Here is a 19,489-nt window from a genome sequence, read left to right as displayed (position 1 = left end):
TTTGGTTTAGAGTTTTTGATCCTCCAAGTGAGCGTTTTGTGTTTTGACCTTAATTAAAAGACCTTGTTAATTCTGATCTGTTTCTGGTGTTGTGCGTTTGGGTCCTGACACTCGTGACATTCTTAACACCGTCTGGTGAGACATCTCACTTCATGTTACTCTGAGTGCTGGGGTTACGTAAGTAACCTATAGTTCTCATTCATAACACTCCGTTCGATGTCTCACTATGTGATATTGTAGCTCCCGTATTGCCAGACGAGCTTATCTCGAAAATCGCCAACCGATCAGAACTTCAACAGGTAGGACTCCGACTCAACCAGGTGCCCAGCACTGCTTGAGTCAACCTGGGAGTAGAACGCCCAGACTGTTAAAAAGCGGACACAAGTGAGCAGCGAGGACCAGCTCGCCGCTTGCACCAATGTCTTGAATGGGAGACATCCTGGACAGAGCCCATGATGCCGCCAGACCCTGAGTCAAGAGAAAACTCGCGAACCCGAGGGTGCCTGCGAGCTCTGACTTGTATGGGCCCCACAGCAATTGCTTCCACAAAACAGTGGGAGAGCCGTTGCTTAGTAATAGGCTTGCCCTTGTAAGGGATAGCCCAGGACACAGGGGGCTTGGTCATTATGACAAAGCACCCCCAATTATGGTACCGCTCACGGGCCAGGCCCATAGAGCCAAGCGCTCTGGGTGTGGGTGTGGGTGTGAGCACTTATTTTAACTGATATTATACATAATGTATTATACTCTTATAAGATGTATGTAGATATTTCATCTCCGGCCTTGTCAGGTATTGAACAATCAATAAATAAAGAAAACAGAATTGTTGAATATAAAACACAGAATTTGTGTGATTATACTAAATGATTTTCAAATAAACACAACTGCATATTTAACTGTTACACATGCTGATGTAACGCAAATGTTCCAACTTGGGATCAATAAAGTATATCTTATCTTAAGCTGATCGATGGCTACTGCCATATTTGCAAAATGTGCCTCTGAACCTTGACAAGTGCATGTTTCAGGCTTATCAATTAATGTAATGTAATGTTATCACAGGGGTCACACACATAAGACCAGCTGTTAAATAAAGCTCTTCTGACCTTAGCTGGCATGTGGGTATATATATTAATACTGCCCATAATGGGCACAAGCAATTTTCACCCATTTATTAATTATATGTTTTAAATGTGAGTGTTTCCTGTCCCCTAAACCTCCAGGGATGTACACAGTTTAATACTGGCAACTTCTTATTATGGGAAATACGAAAACGTCTTTTAAAACTACAACTCCCAGTCGAGACGTGCCATAGAGAACATGTTGCGAAACAGAATAGCCAGCATGTGTAGTTCTGGGGACGGGGTGGGGGAGGGGGGACGCGGTGGACCCGTTCAAATCCAGTTTTGGACAGTCTGCCGTGGTTCCATCCCATTTCAAGTGCTGTTCGAGAATCGGCTTAATCCTCGGAGCACACTCTCCAATCACAGAGCTTGAGGACTATCACGGGGTTTGTCAAACAGAGCACATGGTGTAGTCCAAACGATAGCTGGGGATTCTGGGTAGTGTAGTGTCTTCTGCCATCCTTTACTCCTGGGAATGGACGCTCACATTACCTTTAAGGGCAGCCGACATAAACGAATGCCGTGCTTCCATGAGCGTCAAATCCCGACGCAGATGGGAATACATTGCAATCAGTTGAAAGCTATTTGCGTCCCTTTATGATGCTGAAGGAGCCTAGGAGCGTCACAATTGGACGCCACGGACACTGACCAAACGTCGTTATTGGACGCTTAGGGAGTGAGAGTGTGTTGACCAAACCGGCATCCATTTTGGCTAGAGTGGATAGAAGAACCGGGCTTTTTTGCTTTGTATATCCGGGGCGGGACATTCATGTGATTGGTTGTTGGTCGCGTTGTTCGTAAAAAATCCCCAAGCTGCAGACACGCCCACCGCCAAGCGGTAACGCACGCCGCCGTGTGTAGGGGCCGTTACCATCACTCTCGCGGGGTTTAGTTTTAGGGCGGCCACCCAGCGCTGAAACTCCCTCATGTGTAAGCGTCCCAGTCTTACAACCAGGATGGCTGACGCCATGAGCCCCAGCAATCTCAAGCATGATCTGAAAAGAACATGTTTGCGCAGCTGGAAAAGAGCAAGACAAGCTCTGAAAGCTTTCACTCTTTCCGCTGACAAGCGAGCTGAAAAGGGCACCGAGTTCAGGCGTAAACCCAGGAAGAGTTTAGTCTGCGCGGGGCACAACATGCTCTTCTCTGTATTTATTACGAAACCCAGGTTGAGCAGGTGCTTTACGAGGACATTTGTCTGCGTAACAGCCTCCTGCTCCGACTGTGCGAGAAGCAGCCAGTCATCCAGGTAGGTCGCCAGGCGAATGCCCTGTTGTCTCAACGGGGCTTTCGCGAGTGCAGAATGCCCGAGAAGCGAGGAGGGGTGACAGCGAACTGGAGTCTGTAGCCCCGTGTTACTGTCTTGAAAACCCAAGCGGATGATGTGAGCATCTCCCACAGCGTGCTCCTTAGAGCCAGTGAGGATGACACATCTCCTCCTCTCTATTTGTTGTGTTATGGGGCCCTCTAGTGTCTGAACACAGTGGTGCCCCTTATCGACAATACCCACCGACACTGCGCATGCGCGTGGCGGTGGTGCCTTCACAGCCCCAGCCGGCACTGCGCATGCGCGTGCCGGTAGTGCCCTTAAAGCCCCAACCGGCATTGCGCATGCGCTTGGCGGTGGTGCCTTCACAGACCCGTCAACTATGAAGGGCCGTGTAGGCCACAATTCAAACTCACCTCACACACACACTACTGAAAACATCTGCCCTTGCACACACACTACTGAAATCCTCTCACATTCACTACTGAACACCTCACACACACACTACTGAAAATTAAGCCTCACACACACACTACTGAAATCCTCTCACATTCACTACTGAACACCTCACACACACACTACTGAAAACATCTGGCCTTGCACACACACTACTGAAATCCTCTCACATTCACTACTGAACACCTCACACACACACTACTGAAAACATCTGGCCTTGCACACACACTACTGAAATCCTCTCACATTCACTACTGAACACCTCACACACACACTACTGAAAACATCTGGCCTTGCACACACACTACTGAAATCCTCTCACATTCACTACTGAACACCTCACACACACACTACTGAAAACTAAGCCTCACACACACACTACTGAAATCATCTCACGTTCACTACTGAACACCTCACACACACAATACTGAAAATTAACCTCACACACACACTCCTGAAAAACATTTTACTGAAAGGTTCTCAGTAGGGAATGTGCATGTGTTTCACCTATGTGTGTGTGAGGGGATTCTTGCTGTAACGGAAGTCATTCTAATGTAACGGATGTCATTCTAATGTAACGGAAGTCAGTGGTCTCTTTGCCTGCCCCGTTAGCTTCATTAGCTCCAGGCTGCTACTCCGAAGTGTTTGTTGTGTTGGTGCCTGGTGGAGTATTCTTCATTGAAATATCGCACTTATCTTATGGCTCTGCGGTTCAAACAGACCGTCCATGAATGCAGTTTATTCGGTAAGTACAATTCAAGCACTTTATTTCTTACTTGTCTTTTTATTCAGCTAACAAGCGAGACGAAGCTACATCTGTGCTAACGATGCTATCCGTAGCATACAAGTTAAAACATAATGGAGAAGTGTAACACATTAAGAAGGATTATACTGTAAAACATAAGGCTTCTCGGTGAGGTTGGTAAAATAAGGTCATGCTTGTACATTAGTTAGTTTGCTAGTTAGGTAACTGTATGCTGTTATTGTTAATTTAAAATAGCTATGCTCGACGATGCAGACAGCTAGCGTCACATTAGTGTTGAAGAGCAGAGTACTGTATGAGATTAACCTCACTATAAGATCTGTGTATCTGAAAAATATGAATCTCACATTTCCATTTGGTTCCAGAAATAACGTTAACGTAGATATTGCAATATGGTTTGAAACTAGCTGGAAATAAGGTCTGTGGTTGAGACGCATTTAAAGAGCCTGTGACACGGTTTTCCCCCATCATCCAAACCCATCAATTTGAGTACATATTGTCCCCTTGAAAACCATTACTGAACTGATTTTGGATATTTGTACTTTGATAACCATTAATCTGCCTTCAATGTTGACAATTTTCTGGATCTTCTCGCGGATTCTTCAAGTCCCGCCAAATGATGGGTGACGTCATTGCGGGCACAGCGCTCCAGCTGCACCGTCCAGGATCCCAGTTTCTGCATGTAAACCTTTATATATATACAGTCAGATGTAAACGCACGACGGCGCACACAGCAGCAAGCTCAGACAGCGAAATGTTGAACGTGTCTGAGAGCTCATATGAGGCTGAAGGATCGGTTTATGTTGTATCTTCTAAGTTTAGGAATGAGGTGCGTCAATATGGGCGATCATATGGTCATGTAGCCAGTGGGACTGGGACTAAAAATCATCCCGGGACTCTCGACCGGCCCACTTCGGTACCGCTAGTAAATTGTCAACGGGGGGAGCGGGGGATGTAAAATACAAATATAATGTATAATGTATGTGTCTTTGACATTAGCGCTGCTAGACACCTGTGCCCTGTACTACGAAGCCAGTTCAACAGACCCTGGATATGTTTGAGTAACAAACAAACTAACAACAAACTAACAAACGAGATCTCGCTAAGCGGTCCTACGACGCTGGTTATCAACTCGGTAAATCAAGCCAGGGTTTCTCTCTCCAGCTGAGAGCGCGTTCACGTCTAAGACACGAGTGGATCTGACTTTAATTACATTTGTCTCGAGTGTTTCGTCAACATAATGTGTTAAATAATACTTCTGCATACAGTCTGTGACACTGTGAGTGTTGCACGGCAAGATGAGGCTGGAGAAGCTGACTCAGATAAGGAAATATATGATATATTATGATATTATATGATCGATGATCTGATTGATGATGTAATATGAATGATAAGTGCGACACGTCGGCGTCTTCTCTGCATACGGCAGTTTAAACTGTATTTTCTTTATCCTGTAATATGACTTGAGAGATTTAAACTCCGCACACTGAGTGGATCTCTTTTCTATAGACGCCGGAGGCGGGCAGCGTCAGGTAAAATAAGTTATTTAGCCTTCTCAAACCTGAGCCTCACGCGCCGCCTATGGGGAATGTGCTAGTTACTTATCCGACCGGCCCACTTCGGTACCGGCCCATCGGGATTCGTCCCGATGGCCAGTCCGCCACTGCACCCAGCCCACGTAAACTGTCAACGGGGGGAGCCTCGCTGCGGGGAAACGGTGGACCTAGTGTCCCGATCGGAGTGGGAATAATAATAATAATCCGTGCATTTTATCCATTAATTTCCCCAACATTGTGGTAAAAAAACACACGTTTAATCCATGTTGTTGGTGTACTACAACTACAAAAAGCATCGGTTTGTTTTCTCATCAGTAAATGCAGACCGGCTCAAACAAACGATTTTTAATCATCATCCTCACTCATCATTTAATGTATCATATGTTCGCCGAATTGACATGAAAGCACTAATAAATGTAGTTTCATCCACTTGAGTTTATAACCACAAAAATAATCGATTTGTTTTTATATCACATCCGACGGGAGGAAATTCAGCAGTTCTCACTCCCGATTTTTAATCCTAATGTAATCATCATCTTCACCACGATCATTTATGTTTATGTCGCCGAATTGACATGAAAGCACTGACAAATATGAATATACTGTAGTCAACTTCATTAAAACGTTATTAACGTGCCTAAACTCAGTAATTCACCATTTCTACGCATGACACAACACACTTTGTCCGTGTTTGGCTCTCGAAGCGTTCCCGCATTGACGTCACTTCCGGCTTCCCCCAAAACTTCAAAATGAGTGAAGGAATTTCCCCGCGATGTTCGAAATTATTGATATTTAACGAAACGGTATCGCTTTTTCTTTTTTAAACTGACGGTTCGAGATTACTAGTAGCCCAATATTTCATTGCACAACAGTTGTTGGGATGGTGTCACAGGCTCTTTAAGAGACGGGTCACGTTTTGTTCAGCCGGATAATATCCACATGTCTACCCTACTTTTATAATTTTCAAATCATAAATCTAGTTGCCAGAAGCAAAATGCTAACGGTATGCTTAAAGGAACTGCAGCTGCTTCGTCACACCGATTTAAGATCCATATTCAAACATACAGATTATAAATGGTACAAGTTGAAGCGTTTGTTTGAACAGTTTGCAGGAACTTGCTTTCAAGCAGAACTTGAAAATGTACATAAATAGCTGACGTTAATAATGCTAACTAGCGAGCTAGCTGTGTAGATCTACTGCACTATTTACTACAGCCCGGCTGTCCGCAGCCGACTTTATAACAGTATTAAGTGAAAACCATTCAAAATATTTTATAGAATAAATCCGTTATCCAAATTCCATAAAAACACAAGACAACCAGCAATTAGACAATACCCTGTGTCGTATTTTTGTCGGATGAATGCAAGCTGATATTGTCACTTTTTAGAAAACCTAAATAAGGGTTGTTCCCTCTTGTTTTCTCTTTGTTAGGATAATACTACAGAAAATGGGCTCCAAGGAAGGTGACACCCTTGCAAACCAAAAAAGAGAAATACAAGTATGTGTATTCCCCCCGGTCTGCATGTTTTACGTTGCTTAAGGTAAGTGAACATGAAACTATTCAGCATAACTTTCAATAATAATCTACGGTATTTATTGAGTTTTGGGATATTACTTGCATACAAATCTATACATGCCTTAAGGTTTCTAAAACATACAATGTGGTAAATTCAACAGTGGACCCAGCAAAGATTCACATTTTTGCACGATTTGTTATTGATTTGTTGCCGTTACTTAATTATACTTTTAATAAATTCAAGTCAAGCTTAGTTACATGTGATGGAAGCTATATGCTCTTACCTGTGTGCCTCCTCCGCAACCAGACTGTATTCAAACTCTTAAGTACCAGTTCTATCTACTTTAAACAATTAAAAAGACAAAATCAACTACATTTATTGATATACCAATCTTTATTTTTGGGGCCTCTTCTTCTTTTAAATTAAACTTTCAGACATGAGATATTGAAATACAGTAATAGTTTTGTCTATTTAAAAAAGAATGAGCCATTCCTTACAGTTAACTTCATATTTCTTATTGTCTAAAGCATTTATGACACACATTTCCCCCTCATATTCACAGTGTGGATCAATTGAGACAGCGTGCAGAGACTTTGGGAGAAACCTCAGCGTGACGGATGTCCTGTCTGTGGGTTTGGCTGGAGAAGGTGGAGAGGTCTTTCTCTGGGATGAGGACGTGGCCTGATGGAGGAGGACGTGGCCTGATGGAGGAGGACCAGGTCTGATGAAGAAACCACCTAACTGCATCTGTGAGCCCATACTGGGCTCAGCTGCCACAAACAAATGATGGTCCTGTTTGACTTTGTGTTCACAATAAAAGTGTAGTTTCTTAGTGAATGTCCTGTATTGGTCTTTAATCTGAAATCAGCTTTTCATTTTCTTCTTGCCCCTCTGAGAAAACGGTGAGGCAGTTGTGTCCTTCAGGTATGTCCTTTCCTAACAGAAATGACAAGAAACATATGACATAATTGCAGAGCAAGTGTGTTATTTATGAAACGTTTGTTTATTTAGCGGCTGTAGAAATAATTTTTAATTCATCACTTTGTACTACAAAGATAATCAGATTATGAATGAACAGTCTGCAGTTAATCAACATTAAAATATCTTATTAAATAATATTCAACTGCTCGGTTGTCTCACTGCAAGAACCACTTTTACCACGTCTTTTACAGACAATATGTAGAGACAAATGGTAGCAATTCTCACAATGTAAAATAATAATTGCCTTAAATACATTGAAATGTGAAAGCTGATTATAGTTGTTACTTTATCTATTTAAACCAGAACGTTTCTCGATTCCTTGTACCTTTGAGTCCATGCTGAAGTTCACTGATGTTAGGAATAGGTCTGTCTCTCGTGGTCAGCATCCTCTGGTCTGTCTGCCGCATCACATGGAAACTTTAAACAGATATATATATATATATGTAAAATAACAATGTGTTGGTCACAGACTTTTTTACATGCAAATGTCATGTGATAATCTTTTTGTTATCCTTAAAGAAAGTGCTGGATATCAAAGCCCTTACTGTATCTTATCAGTTGGATTGTGTATTATTGTATAGTTGTGGTCCTTTTTATTTTAGAATCGTTTTTCACGAGACAGTCAATTTAAATATTTGTCCTATGCCATATTCACATTCATTTGTAACACACACGTAAGGGTAAAAGACAAACATCTTCAACAAATGTAAAGCAATGAATAAGCTTCATTGTCACAGAAGAACACATAACGTCATTTCTAATATTTAAACAAATCATTTCCTTGTCCCTAAAGTATTGACTGAGCTATTTTTCGTCCTCAAATGCAGGCATTAAGTTACATGTTCACGTTCTGCTGCCACAATAAGTCGGTTTCTCCAGTGTAATGATAATAAAATGCTAAGTAAGTATTGGTAATAATATTAATAAAAACAACTAGGGATGCACGATATTGGTTTTTTGAAACCGATACCGATAACTTCCTGCTTCTCAAGACCGATACCGATAACCGATAATAAAAATAAAAATTACGCCACTAATTATTTTAACGCGATTAACGCATGTGTATTTTTTTGTATTTTTTTCCTCGGCCGCCCCGTAGCTTCAGAGCGTATCGAGTTTAAAATACCATCTACAAGCTGATGCTGACAGCCCCGCTCCTTCCGCCCGCTTGTGGCAGACCACACTTCCACGCTCACCGGCAGGCACCGACTGGCCATCGGGAGGACCGGGAGGGTGTGTGTACGTGTGGTCCGAGCGAGCAAGAGAGAGACCTTACGTGCATTGTTGTTGTTAGCATCTGGTGCTAGCTAGCTGCGCTAACGGATATAAGGAGCTGTTTAAATGAAAACAGAGGAGCGCTCTATCCACACAACTGCGCCGAGCACTTGACTTGATGCAGGAAGCAGACAGCGGGACATTGTACGCAGTGGCGTTTCTATATGTACAAAAGTGGTGGGGCACAAAAAACTCAGATGTCTATATATAAGCTTCTGCAGAGAGGTTCATGGCTGGTGAGGCACTGGCACTGACTCTTCAGGTTTACAAATATATTAAATCAAAATATAATATTATTTTCAAAAGCTTTTTTTGTCTGATGCTTCAATTACTTTTAAACAGACAGTTCAACAGAAGGATACCCACAAAAATGTAATGTTATCATTTAAATATTGAATTGTTCTCTCTTAGTAAGATCCCATTTTCAATAAAATTGCAGTCTTACCTTGACTTGAAGATGAAGTCCATTTGCCTATCCGTCTGGACAAACATCTCTATTACTTGTTTGTAAAAGTCCTCCTTATCTTCTTGTAGTTTCAAAAGTCTATCATAAATCTAATCGATAGATTTATGATTCGAAAATGATACAAGTAGGGTAGACATGTGGATATTATCCGGCTGAACAAAACGTACATTTATCTAACAGCTACGTTTCCCACAGATCTTATTTTGAGCTATTTTCTAAAATCTTATGCAGAAACCTCGTTGCTTTTTTGTGGAGGGAAGCCATGCGCAGTTTACTTCCTGGTTTTAGGACGCCTCACTGCAGCTCTCTCTCCTCCTCTTCACACACCACACTTATGTGGGGATGGCAGCACTTTGCCCCTATGGTCATTATTTTTTGCCACACACATTAAATAGGAGAATACTCTGAGCATGCGCAGTGTAGTTTTTGCAGTCACCGTTCACTTAGACAGTCAGAGGGAGGGGCAGGATCAGGTTTTGTCCCACATGGCTCTAAACAGCTCAATAGGCACACACTGTAGACACTAATTAGAAGAACACATACTAAAACAGCAATGAGACGAATCAGATGATTAAACATGATCTTAAAATATATTTTATATATTTTTTAATTTATTTTTTGCATTTTGTTGTAATCATTATTTTAATACTTTCTGCTGACACTAGGTGGGGCTGTGCCCCACCTGCCCCTAATGACCAGTCGCCACTGATTGTACGAAAAGTCAGCACACTCAGCAACATGATTGCAGCGTCCAGGCAGCTCCGGTTCGAGCATATGCCTTGAGTTGCACATAGCTCCAACGCGCGCGCAGACACACACACACACACACACACACACACACACACACACACACACACACACACACACACACACACACACACACACTGTATTGTATTATTGTCTTCGTACGCTTTTAACACACCATCGTAGCGATGGCGATGTTTCAGGTGACTGATCAGGTTCGAAGTATTAGGGAGCGCTGGATTTGTAAAGAACTCCCCTCTTCCTAAACCACTAACACCACAGTACTGGCAAAACGGGAGGAGCCGAGTGAAAAACAAGCGCCCCTCATCCCAATCCACCCACACCGCAGTATTTTTTTCTTTTTTTTTACCCAAAAAATATATTGTATATTATCGGGGCTATTAATACTGTTATCGGTTTATCGGGATGACGTCATAATTCCTAATATCGGACCGATAATTATCGGGCCGATAATTATCGTGCATCCCTAAAAACAACGTTTGGTTTCGTTCGTTTAATATGATGAACGTTAACCAGTAAGCTTCAATAATCAACTCCAGCTCAACAAACCATATTGCAATATCTACGTTAACGTTATTTCTGGAACCAACTGGAAATGTGAGATTCATATTTTTCAGATACACAGATCTTATAGAGAGGCGAAGTCACGCCCATCTACTTCCGGCCCATGGGACCCCGGAAGCGAAAAATTAACAATTGAATTCAATGGAGAGGGAACACGTATCTTTTGATCCCGTTGTGCCACGAACTACACATATGATGTTTGTCAATCCTAAACAATAAGTTCCATGTCAAAAAAGTCACATTTTGTCGTAAAACTGTTGAAATATAAGACTATGAAAAATACGCGACTACAAAGACTACAAATCCCATTCTGGCTCGTGTAAGTGATGTCACAGGCGATAATGCTCCAAGTGGTTGCGACTCGTAATTAAAGCGAAGAAGAAGATCTCATAACTGATTTATTCCCTCCAATAAATAAGAGATTGCTAAAAATAAATTCACTTTTACAAGATGCCTGTGTGCTTTGTACCAGGTTGTAATCACATAAGTGATCATACTTATAGATCATAGCTCGTTCTATCGCTTCCCGTCTGATGAAAGGACCAGGAGTCGCTGGATCAGAGATCTCAGGTAATACACATGTTGTGCATGGAACACAGTCAAGCTAGCTACATAGCTAGTAGCGAGCACGTTAGTTAGCATCACATTACTTAGCCTTGTCATTTGTATTAGCTTTAACATGAAGTGAACCCAAATGTTAAACAGTAAGAGTAGTCATGATGTTAAGTATTTTGTGAAACATTTGAAGAGGAGCCTATCGCCAGGTGCTAAGGGGGCGGGAGGTAGGCTAACGGCAGATTAGCATCTGCGATCTTTTCTACTTAATGCTATCTGCTCAAATGGTTAACATTGAACATTAAAAGATCAGGCAGTTCAGGGAGAGTCGAAGGAAGGAAGGCAGCTTTGCATGACATGTATTTATTTATAGAAGGACCATGCATACAAAAACATTAATCTCAGCAAAGAGAAGAGATGCAATATGCCAGATTATAGCTAATAGCTAATTTCCATCTGTGGTCCATTCTTCTGGACGTGTTTCATTGTGATGATAGTGAGTCAATCTGTTTGTTGGAAAGACAGTAGTTGAGTGATTACTGATAGAACATTATTAAAAGAGATAATTATTCAAAGTGTTGTTACTTTAAAGTGTTGTTACTGACCTTTTTCTCTTTTATTTCCTTTCCCTCACCTGTAACTGCTGAGGAACATGCACACTGGACTGACCTGCTCTGGCAACCTGATTTCCACTGTACGTAATAGTATTTGGTTATGGTATATTATGTATATACATCAAAGGCACAATGCACCCCCCATAGACACACATGTATTGAGTGTGATATTGTGCATAGGTCAAGTGAAATCATCTTTACATACTAGAAAACTGTAGGAGCGGCAACTTGTTTTGAAATTGAATTTTTAATATCCGATAATAAAGTTGATCTGTTTTCTTTATTCTTCTCTCTTCCCAGCTCCATCCATCACCGTGCTCTGTTCCTGCAGGTCCTGCTTGCTAATCAATGCTTTATTTTTTTACACAATTACAAATAAAGTCAATGTGTTGTATGACATGAAGTTGTGCTTCATTCGGAGTCAATAATACATTCATTCTACCTTCAACTGCACAATGATTGTGGACTGCACCGACATCCATGTAGCTGCCCCCCAGTAAGATGAACCAAGCAAAGAGGGTCAACATCATGCCCAAGGACATCCAGCCGCATCCGCGAGAGAGGGCTTAGACTGACCTGAGACCAGCACACCCAAATACAACGGCTCTTTTAAGAGCCACCTACAGTTTCAAAGAGTTGCAATCCTACGTTATTATAATTATTAAACTGGTTCATGTGTCACTTAGTTTACTGAACCGTGATGAAAGAAATGAGTGAGGTAGTGGTTTACTGAAGTTACAAAGACATTAATATATGAGTGACAGGTCAGTGTAAACACAAGCTTCTGTCAATTATGGATCACTCAAACTATTTATATAAAAATATGTAATAAAGTTCTAAAACAAGTATTCGGTATATTCCTTGATAGCTTTTGGAGAAGGTTGTTTTTAAGTTTACTAAAATCTATCGTTTCAACTGTTTCACTTTATAAAAAGGAACAGGTGAGTAGAGCATTATTGAGTTTCTTATTCTGTCAGTAAATTATCCAAATGAAATGTTTATCATTATTTTATTCAACCCTAAACAAATTGATTGTACCTTTTTAATAATGACCTTACATGGTTAAGTTAAATTAACTTCAGAAAATCAAATCTGTTCTGAGAAAAAACTAATAAATGTTTAAAGATAGGAACTTGCCATCCCACTGAAAAACAGTCCGTAGAGATTTAAAGGCGTAGTTGTAGTTCAGTCCAACGTTTCATTTGGATTCATTTCTCCAACAGTCAACTATTTTCATAAAGAATATATATATTTTTCAAAGTCAACTTTATTGTCAATCTTACTCAGTTTGTGTTTATAGACAGAGATCAAAAATACTTTTAAATCAAATAAAATTATACAATTTACAGATATGTATACAAATATATATATATCCTATATAATGATGGTGGACACTTCACCTCCAGCAGGGCAGATGGCTGCACAAGTCCATCGGGGGATGCTCCCAAAACACCGACTCACTCACAAAGAGACCAGACTCGAACACTGTCTCCTGAGAGGACTGCACAAAAGCCTTCACCCCTTCGGCCTCGTTTAAAACCCCCCAGTTGACAGCCATGACTCCGTCCAAGTTGTACCCCCCGAGCACCCTCTTCATGAGGGACGCGCATGGAGTGGATGAAAGTCCCGACCGCAGCACAGAACCAAACTTGCTGGCTGTCAACCTGCCCCGCCTGTGTAACTGCCACTTTGTCCGCTGACCTCCGGTGGCTGTCTGGATGGCAGCTTGCTGGTCTCTGCTCAGTCGCATTGAGGCAAGAATTGCCTCAAGCCCCCGACCCCCTTCACCAGCTCCGGCACGGTGACAATGGCCTGATGTTGAGGCCGCGGCTCTGGCTCAGGTGACAAAAGCCATGCCATGCCACACTGTGCGCCCCTCAGTGCAGACCTGAACCAGTCTACATCCTGAGTGGCGATGTCTCTGGCCAGTGGGTTGTATGTCTCCTCTCACTGTTGGTAAAGTTGAGACACCGGCTGGACTACTTTGGAAGTGCCAGGCTTCCTCCACTGGCACTCAACATCTGTGGAGCTGATCTGCCACATGGCACATATTGCCAATGCTGCAGCGTGGCTGCATTTGTACATCCCCCGTGCACAATCACAGACAGCGCTCTGCATCGCGCCATCGCCTCCCATGCAGATCTGTACAAATAAAGAAAGTACCATGTTTGTTAGCATGCTATAATAGATTGAATGAGCAATAATACAAGGATGGTCCGGATCTGGGGGTGGGAGGGGTTATTTTTCCATAGTTTTGTCTGATTGTTGTTATTGTTTGTTTTTTCTGTATTTTTTGTAATGTGTGTTGTACTGGTTGTGATTGTACATTGTATTTTTCTAAATGTGTATGAATACATTTTTGAAAAACATTTGATCAACAATAAAAAAGGATTTGGTCAGGATCTAGACTCAGTGTGTAGTTTATTAATTAATCAATGCTCTCTACATTAGGAAAACACATACCAGTGTACCCGAGGGAGTCACGCACAGCTGTGCCTGGATAACCAAACAAATTGACAAGATAACCAAAACCCTTGAATCTACACACAGCAAATAAACTCAAATGACACAACGAGATGTAAAAGGAGATCACACATACAGTATAGTCGATATAAAACTGGCCGTTTCAATCTGAAGAGCAACTAAAACAAAACACGGGAGTATACCTTGTTCTTGTGAACACTAATGTTATCCACAGCACACACAGACCACGAAGTTCTAAAGGAGAACACTAGTTACTGAAACAAAACACGTTAGTGTACCTTGTTAGCTAATGTTAGCTAGCTGACATTAACGTTACACATTGCACTCATATTACTCACCAACATCTTGTAAAGCCGGTCCCGCTGCTCTTACAGAACCGAATAACTCCCCTTTCGTGTATGTACAGCTCTCAACGTGTCCAGACTTGTAGTCACCTCGTTTTATACTTTTATTCTCATTCTGAAAGAAACAGGTGACATTTGCTAACGTGACGGCCATCTTTGTGATGGTGACGCGTATTGTGCGAGACCAAGAGACCTGTAGTTCACTCAGCGGTTTCACACAAAAAAATGTGTAACTTCACAGTTTTACGACACATTTTAATTTTTTTGACTTGCAAAATATTCTTTTAAATTGACAAACATCATATGTGTCATTCGTGGCACAATTCAAACGGGATCAAAAGATAACCTTTCTCTCTCCATTGACTTCAATGTATAATTTTACGCTTCCGGGGTCCCATGGAGGCTCCCGGAAAGGGAGGGACTTCGCCTCTCTATAGTGAGGTTAATCTCATACAGTACTCTGCTCTTCAACACTAATGTGACGCTAGCTGTCTGCATCGTCGAGCATAGCTATTTTAAATTAACAATAACAGCATACAGTTACCTAACTAGCAAGCTAACTAATGTACAAGCATGACCTTATTTTACCAACCTCACCGAGAAGCCTTATGTTTTACAGTATAATCCTTCTTAATGTGTTACACTTCTCCATTATGTTTTAACTTGTATGCTACGGATAGCATCGTTAGCACAGATGTAGCTTCTTCTCGCTTGTTAGCTGAATAAAAAGACAAGTAAGAAATAAAGTGCTTGAATTGTACTTACCGAATATACTGCATTCATGGACGGTCTGTTTGAACCGCAGAGCCATAAGATAAGTGCGTTATTTCAATGAAGAATACTCCACCAGGCACCAACACAACAAACACTTCGGAGTAGCAGCCTGGAGCTAATGAAGCTAACGGGGCTAGCAAAGAGACCACTGACTTCCGTTAAATTAGAATGACATCCGTTACATTAGAATGACTTCCGTTACAGCAAGAATCCCCTCACACACACATAGGTGAAACACATGCACATTCCCTACTGAGAACCTTTCAGTAAAATGTTTTTCAGGAGTGTGTGTGTGTGTGTGTGTGAGGTTAATTTTCAGTATTGTGTGTGTGAGGTGTTCAGTAGTGAACGTGAGATGATTTCAGTAGTGTGTGTGCAAGGCCAGATGTTTTCAGTAGTGTGTGTGTGAGGTGTTCAGTAGTGAATGTGAGAGGATTTCAGTAGTGTGTGTGTGAGGTGTTCAGTAGTGAATGTGAGAGGATTTCAGTAGTGTGTGTGTGAGGCTTAATTTTCAGTAGTGTGTGTGAGGTGTTCAGTAGTGAATGTGAGAGGATTTCAGTAGTGTGTGTGCAAGGCCAGATGTTTTCAGTAGTGTGTGTGTGAGGTGTTCAGTAGTGAATGTGAGAGGATTTCAGTAGTGTGTGTGCAAGGCCAGATGTTTTCAGTAGTGTGTGTGTGAGGTGTTCAGTAGTGAATGTGAGAGGATTTCAGTAGTGTGTGTGTGAGGCTTAATTTTCAGTAGTGTATGTGTGAGGTGTTCAGTAGTGAATGTGAGAGGATTTCAGTAGTGTGTGTGCAAGGCCAGATGTTTTCAGTAGTGTGTGTGTGAGGCTTAATTTTCAGTAGTGTGTGTGTGAGGTGTTCAGTAGTGAATGTGAGAGTATTTCAGTAGTATGTGTGGAAGGCCAGATGTGCTCAGTAATGTGTGTGTGAGGTGTTCAGTAGTGAACGTGAGAGTATTTCAGTAGTGTGTGTGCAAGGCCAGATGTTTTCAGTAGTGTGTGTGCGAGGTGAGTTTGAATTTTGGCCTACACGGCCCCTCATAGTCAACAATCCGCCTTTTGAGAGATGCCGTAGCTGCTCTCAGAAGGGGAACAATTGGCGGGCTGTTTATTGGCTTTATTGATTTTCTTTTCATCATTTTTTTGAGCTGCGCCCTCGGCCTGAAGCCTGGATGCGTCAGCGGCAAATGTTTTATGACAGAATGATCAACCAATGTGTGACATGTGTTTGTGCAGACTTGAGGATGGTGTTTAGGCATCTCTCGAGGCGGCGGGAATACATTCACACACACATTCAGGGGAGAAGGAGGGACTGTCACGCCGCTCGCTTCTTCTTCCTCGACTGCTGGCCGAAATTCTGGGTTGGCTGAGCCTGAGCTGCAGCCGGAACCGGAGAGTTTCTAGGCCAGCCTGCCCTTGTCTCCAGCCTGGGCTGGGGACTCGGGGCGGGCTGCGACCACTGCGTCTTCGGTGTTTTAAACCGAGCAGAGTTCGAGGCAGCTTGGGCAGAGGACTGCTGCTGCGAGAGCAGAGGACTGCTGCTGCGAGAGCAGAGGACTGCTGCTGCGAGAGCAGCGGCTGGACCCTACGAGGGAGGCAGAGGTGGAGTGCCTCGTCCTCCCTCTTCTTCTTCTCACACCTCCTTTGCATGGAGGCAAGAGCAGAGCAGAGCCGAAGATTCCCTCGGGAACGATGGGCATATCCAGCACATCCTCCTTTTCCCGGTCTGGGAGAGTGGTGAGGTTGAGCCATCTCGCTCTTTCCTGCACCACCATGATCCCAATTGCCTTGCCCGTGGCCTGGACGGCGCAGCGTTGGACACGGAGACAAATGTCCATGACCGCTGCCATCTCGTCCAGAGTGGCTGCCCCCGGGTTACCCGACAGGTCCTCGCAGAGCTCCGCTTGGTAGGCGGTTAACAGCGAGGACACATTCAGGGCCCTGGCGGACAGCGCTGCCGCTTTGTAGGCCTTTTCAGTCATTGCTGACTGAAAACGGTCCGACTTTGCTGGCAGCGTGGGGTTCCTGCTTGGTGACGGGCCCACCTTTGGTAGAAGGTGAGCCGCTACCAGCGGTTCCATGGGCGGCATGCAGAGCAGGCCAAGCTTCTCCATTCTGTCACAGTCTAGGGAGGAGGCACCCTGGATTGGGACCTTGTTGCTGAAGGGCCGGTCTCTCCATGAGACCGACACCTCATCCAACATCTCCGGGAAGACTGGAAGGAGTTGTCTCTTTTTCCCCGCTGCTTGGGGAAGATGTTTTTCCTCGTAGCGGGACCTGGAGGTCTCCTTGGCCATTTCGGGCCACGGGACTTGAGTCTGGCCGCAGCGTCTTTACACACGGCCTGCAGGTCCATGCTCAGACCGGGCGAAGCTGCTGTGCTATCGCCCGGGAGAGCAGCACTTGCCTCAGGCTTTGCACCCTGAGCCGGTGACATGAAGGTGTCCTCTTCCTGTTCATCCAATTCAGACAGGAGGAACGCCAAGGCGTCCTCCTCTTCGTCCTCCTCGTAGTCAGGCCCGAGGACATCCTCCGCGGGTGAGACCATGGTGAGGTCTAACCGAGAGCCCCAGCTTGGTGGAGCGCGGGAAACCGTTCCCGCGTGTCTTGTTGTCACCGGGTCCCGGCCTGCCAGGGCGCGGGATTCCGGTTCTATAGCCATAGCAGATAGTGAGCCCCAGACCGACACGGAGAGGGGCTCACTCTCTGTGGCGGATGCCCCCGTGTCCTGACTGCCGGTCAGCGGGTCCGTGGACATGGGGGGATCCTGTTCCGACAGGCTAGCTTGTCGAGCTAACCTTCGGCGGAGGCTCTTAACAGTGAAGCGGACGCAATGTCCGCATGAGCCGGGGTTGTCGATAGCGCCTCGGGCGTGTTCCAGCCCGAAGCAGGACGAACAGACCTGGTGTGTGTCTGTGCCCGAGATCTTCAACCCGCAGCCGCAGAGTCGAGCCACTGAATCCCTGACTCCTCTGGTGTGAGGGAGAGGGGCGTCCATCGTGGTAGCCTTGTGGCGTGGAGAGGGCCCGCTCTCGACAGGTGGGACGGGAGAAAAGATAAAACCACCTTGTCCTTAATCCGGAGAAAAGGACAGTGTGGGTATTTTATTCCCGGAGAATACTGACTGGTGTGGCAGTATGCTCCTTAAATCCTTTCTTCCTCCGTGGAGAAGAGAAAAGAGAAAACTTCCTCGCTACCGTGGTGTCGGTAGAGAGGGAGCGAGCTAGCAACAGGTGTGCTGCTAGCTTGAAAAAATCAGACCTACCTTACTTTCTCGGGTAAGAGAAGGGCGAGGTCGATTTTAAATACTAACAGCGTTAGTACTACCGTCTTCCTGCGAAGCAGAAGGAGTAGCCGGCGAGCGCCCGTCGACCGAAATGGGTATTTGGGTTCAGTCTGTGGACAGTGAAGCTTGCCCGGCTACTGTAGAGATGTGCTCTGAAGCGAGAAGAGGTGTTTGAATGACGCATGCGTTGTGGCACAAGCTACTTATAGGGGGTGATTTCCCCTGACGCTGACGTCAAGATCACCAGCCAATCAGGATTGGCGTAATGAGATTGATGCTTCTGTTTGCTCCGCGATGAGGCGCATCCCATAGTGAGACATCGAACGGAGTGTTATGAATGAGAACTGGGTTGATTAATTTTTAAGTTACAACTTGGAGGTTGACATACAGAATTTCCAAATTGGAAACCAACCAGTAAATGCTGGTTTTACTGCATTTACTGGTTTTATGCTACAGCATAAGTAAGGAAAGGTTTGAATTAACAATTGAAGAGGCATGGCTTACATGGATCACTTCATGATGGAGTCAGGGGCGCCACCAGGCACAGGCCACGCCAACCAAGCACAATTGCTGTAACCACACCTCCAGAACCCAACCGACTCATTTATGCTTTAAATAACTCTACCTGTACATGCTTGCATCTATCTTGTAGTCCAATAACTGCACAATATTTACTGACACTGAGCGGTGAAAAT

At 43.8% G+C, this 19,489-nt stretch overlaps 1 long non-coding RNA gene across 1 annotated transcript; it reads right to left on the bottom strand.

The window, feature by feature from the left end:
- Positions 1-7,058: 7,058 nt before the first annotated feature.
- On the bottom strand, positions 7,059-8,075 carry LOC139435007 (uncharacterized). Its single transcript, XR_011644279.1, has 2 exons — positions 7,991-8,075; positions 7,059-7,620 (listed from the first exon to the last, which is right to left on the bottom strand). It is a non-coding gene; the product is annotated as an uncharacterized lncRNA (long non-coding RNA).
- Positions 8,076-19,489: the final 11,414 nt, after the last annotated feature.

The sequence above is a fragment of the Pseudochaenichthys georgianus genome, chromosome 13, assembly GCF_902827115.2.
Source record: "Pseudochaenichthys georgianus chromosome 13, fPseGeo1.2, whole genome shotgun sequence".
Taxonomy (NCBI): domain Eukaryota; kingdom Metazoa; phylum Chordata; class Actinopteri; order Perciformes; family Channichthyidae; genus Pseudochaenichthys; species Pseudochaenichthys georgianus.
The sequence above is the reverse complement of the archived record's forward strand: the minus strand, read 5'-3'. Positions and strand labels throughout refer to the sequence as shown.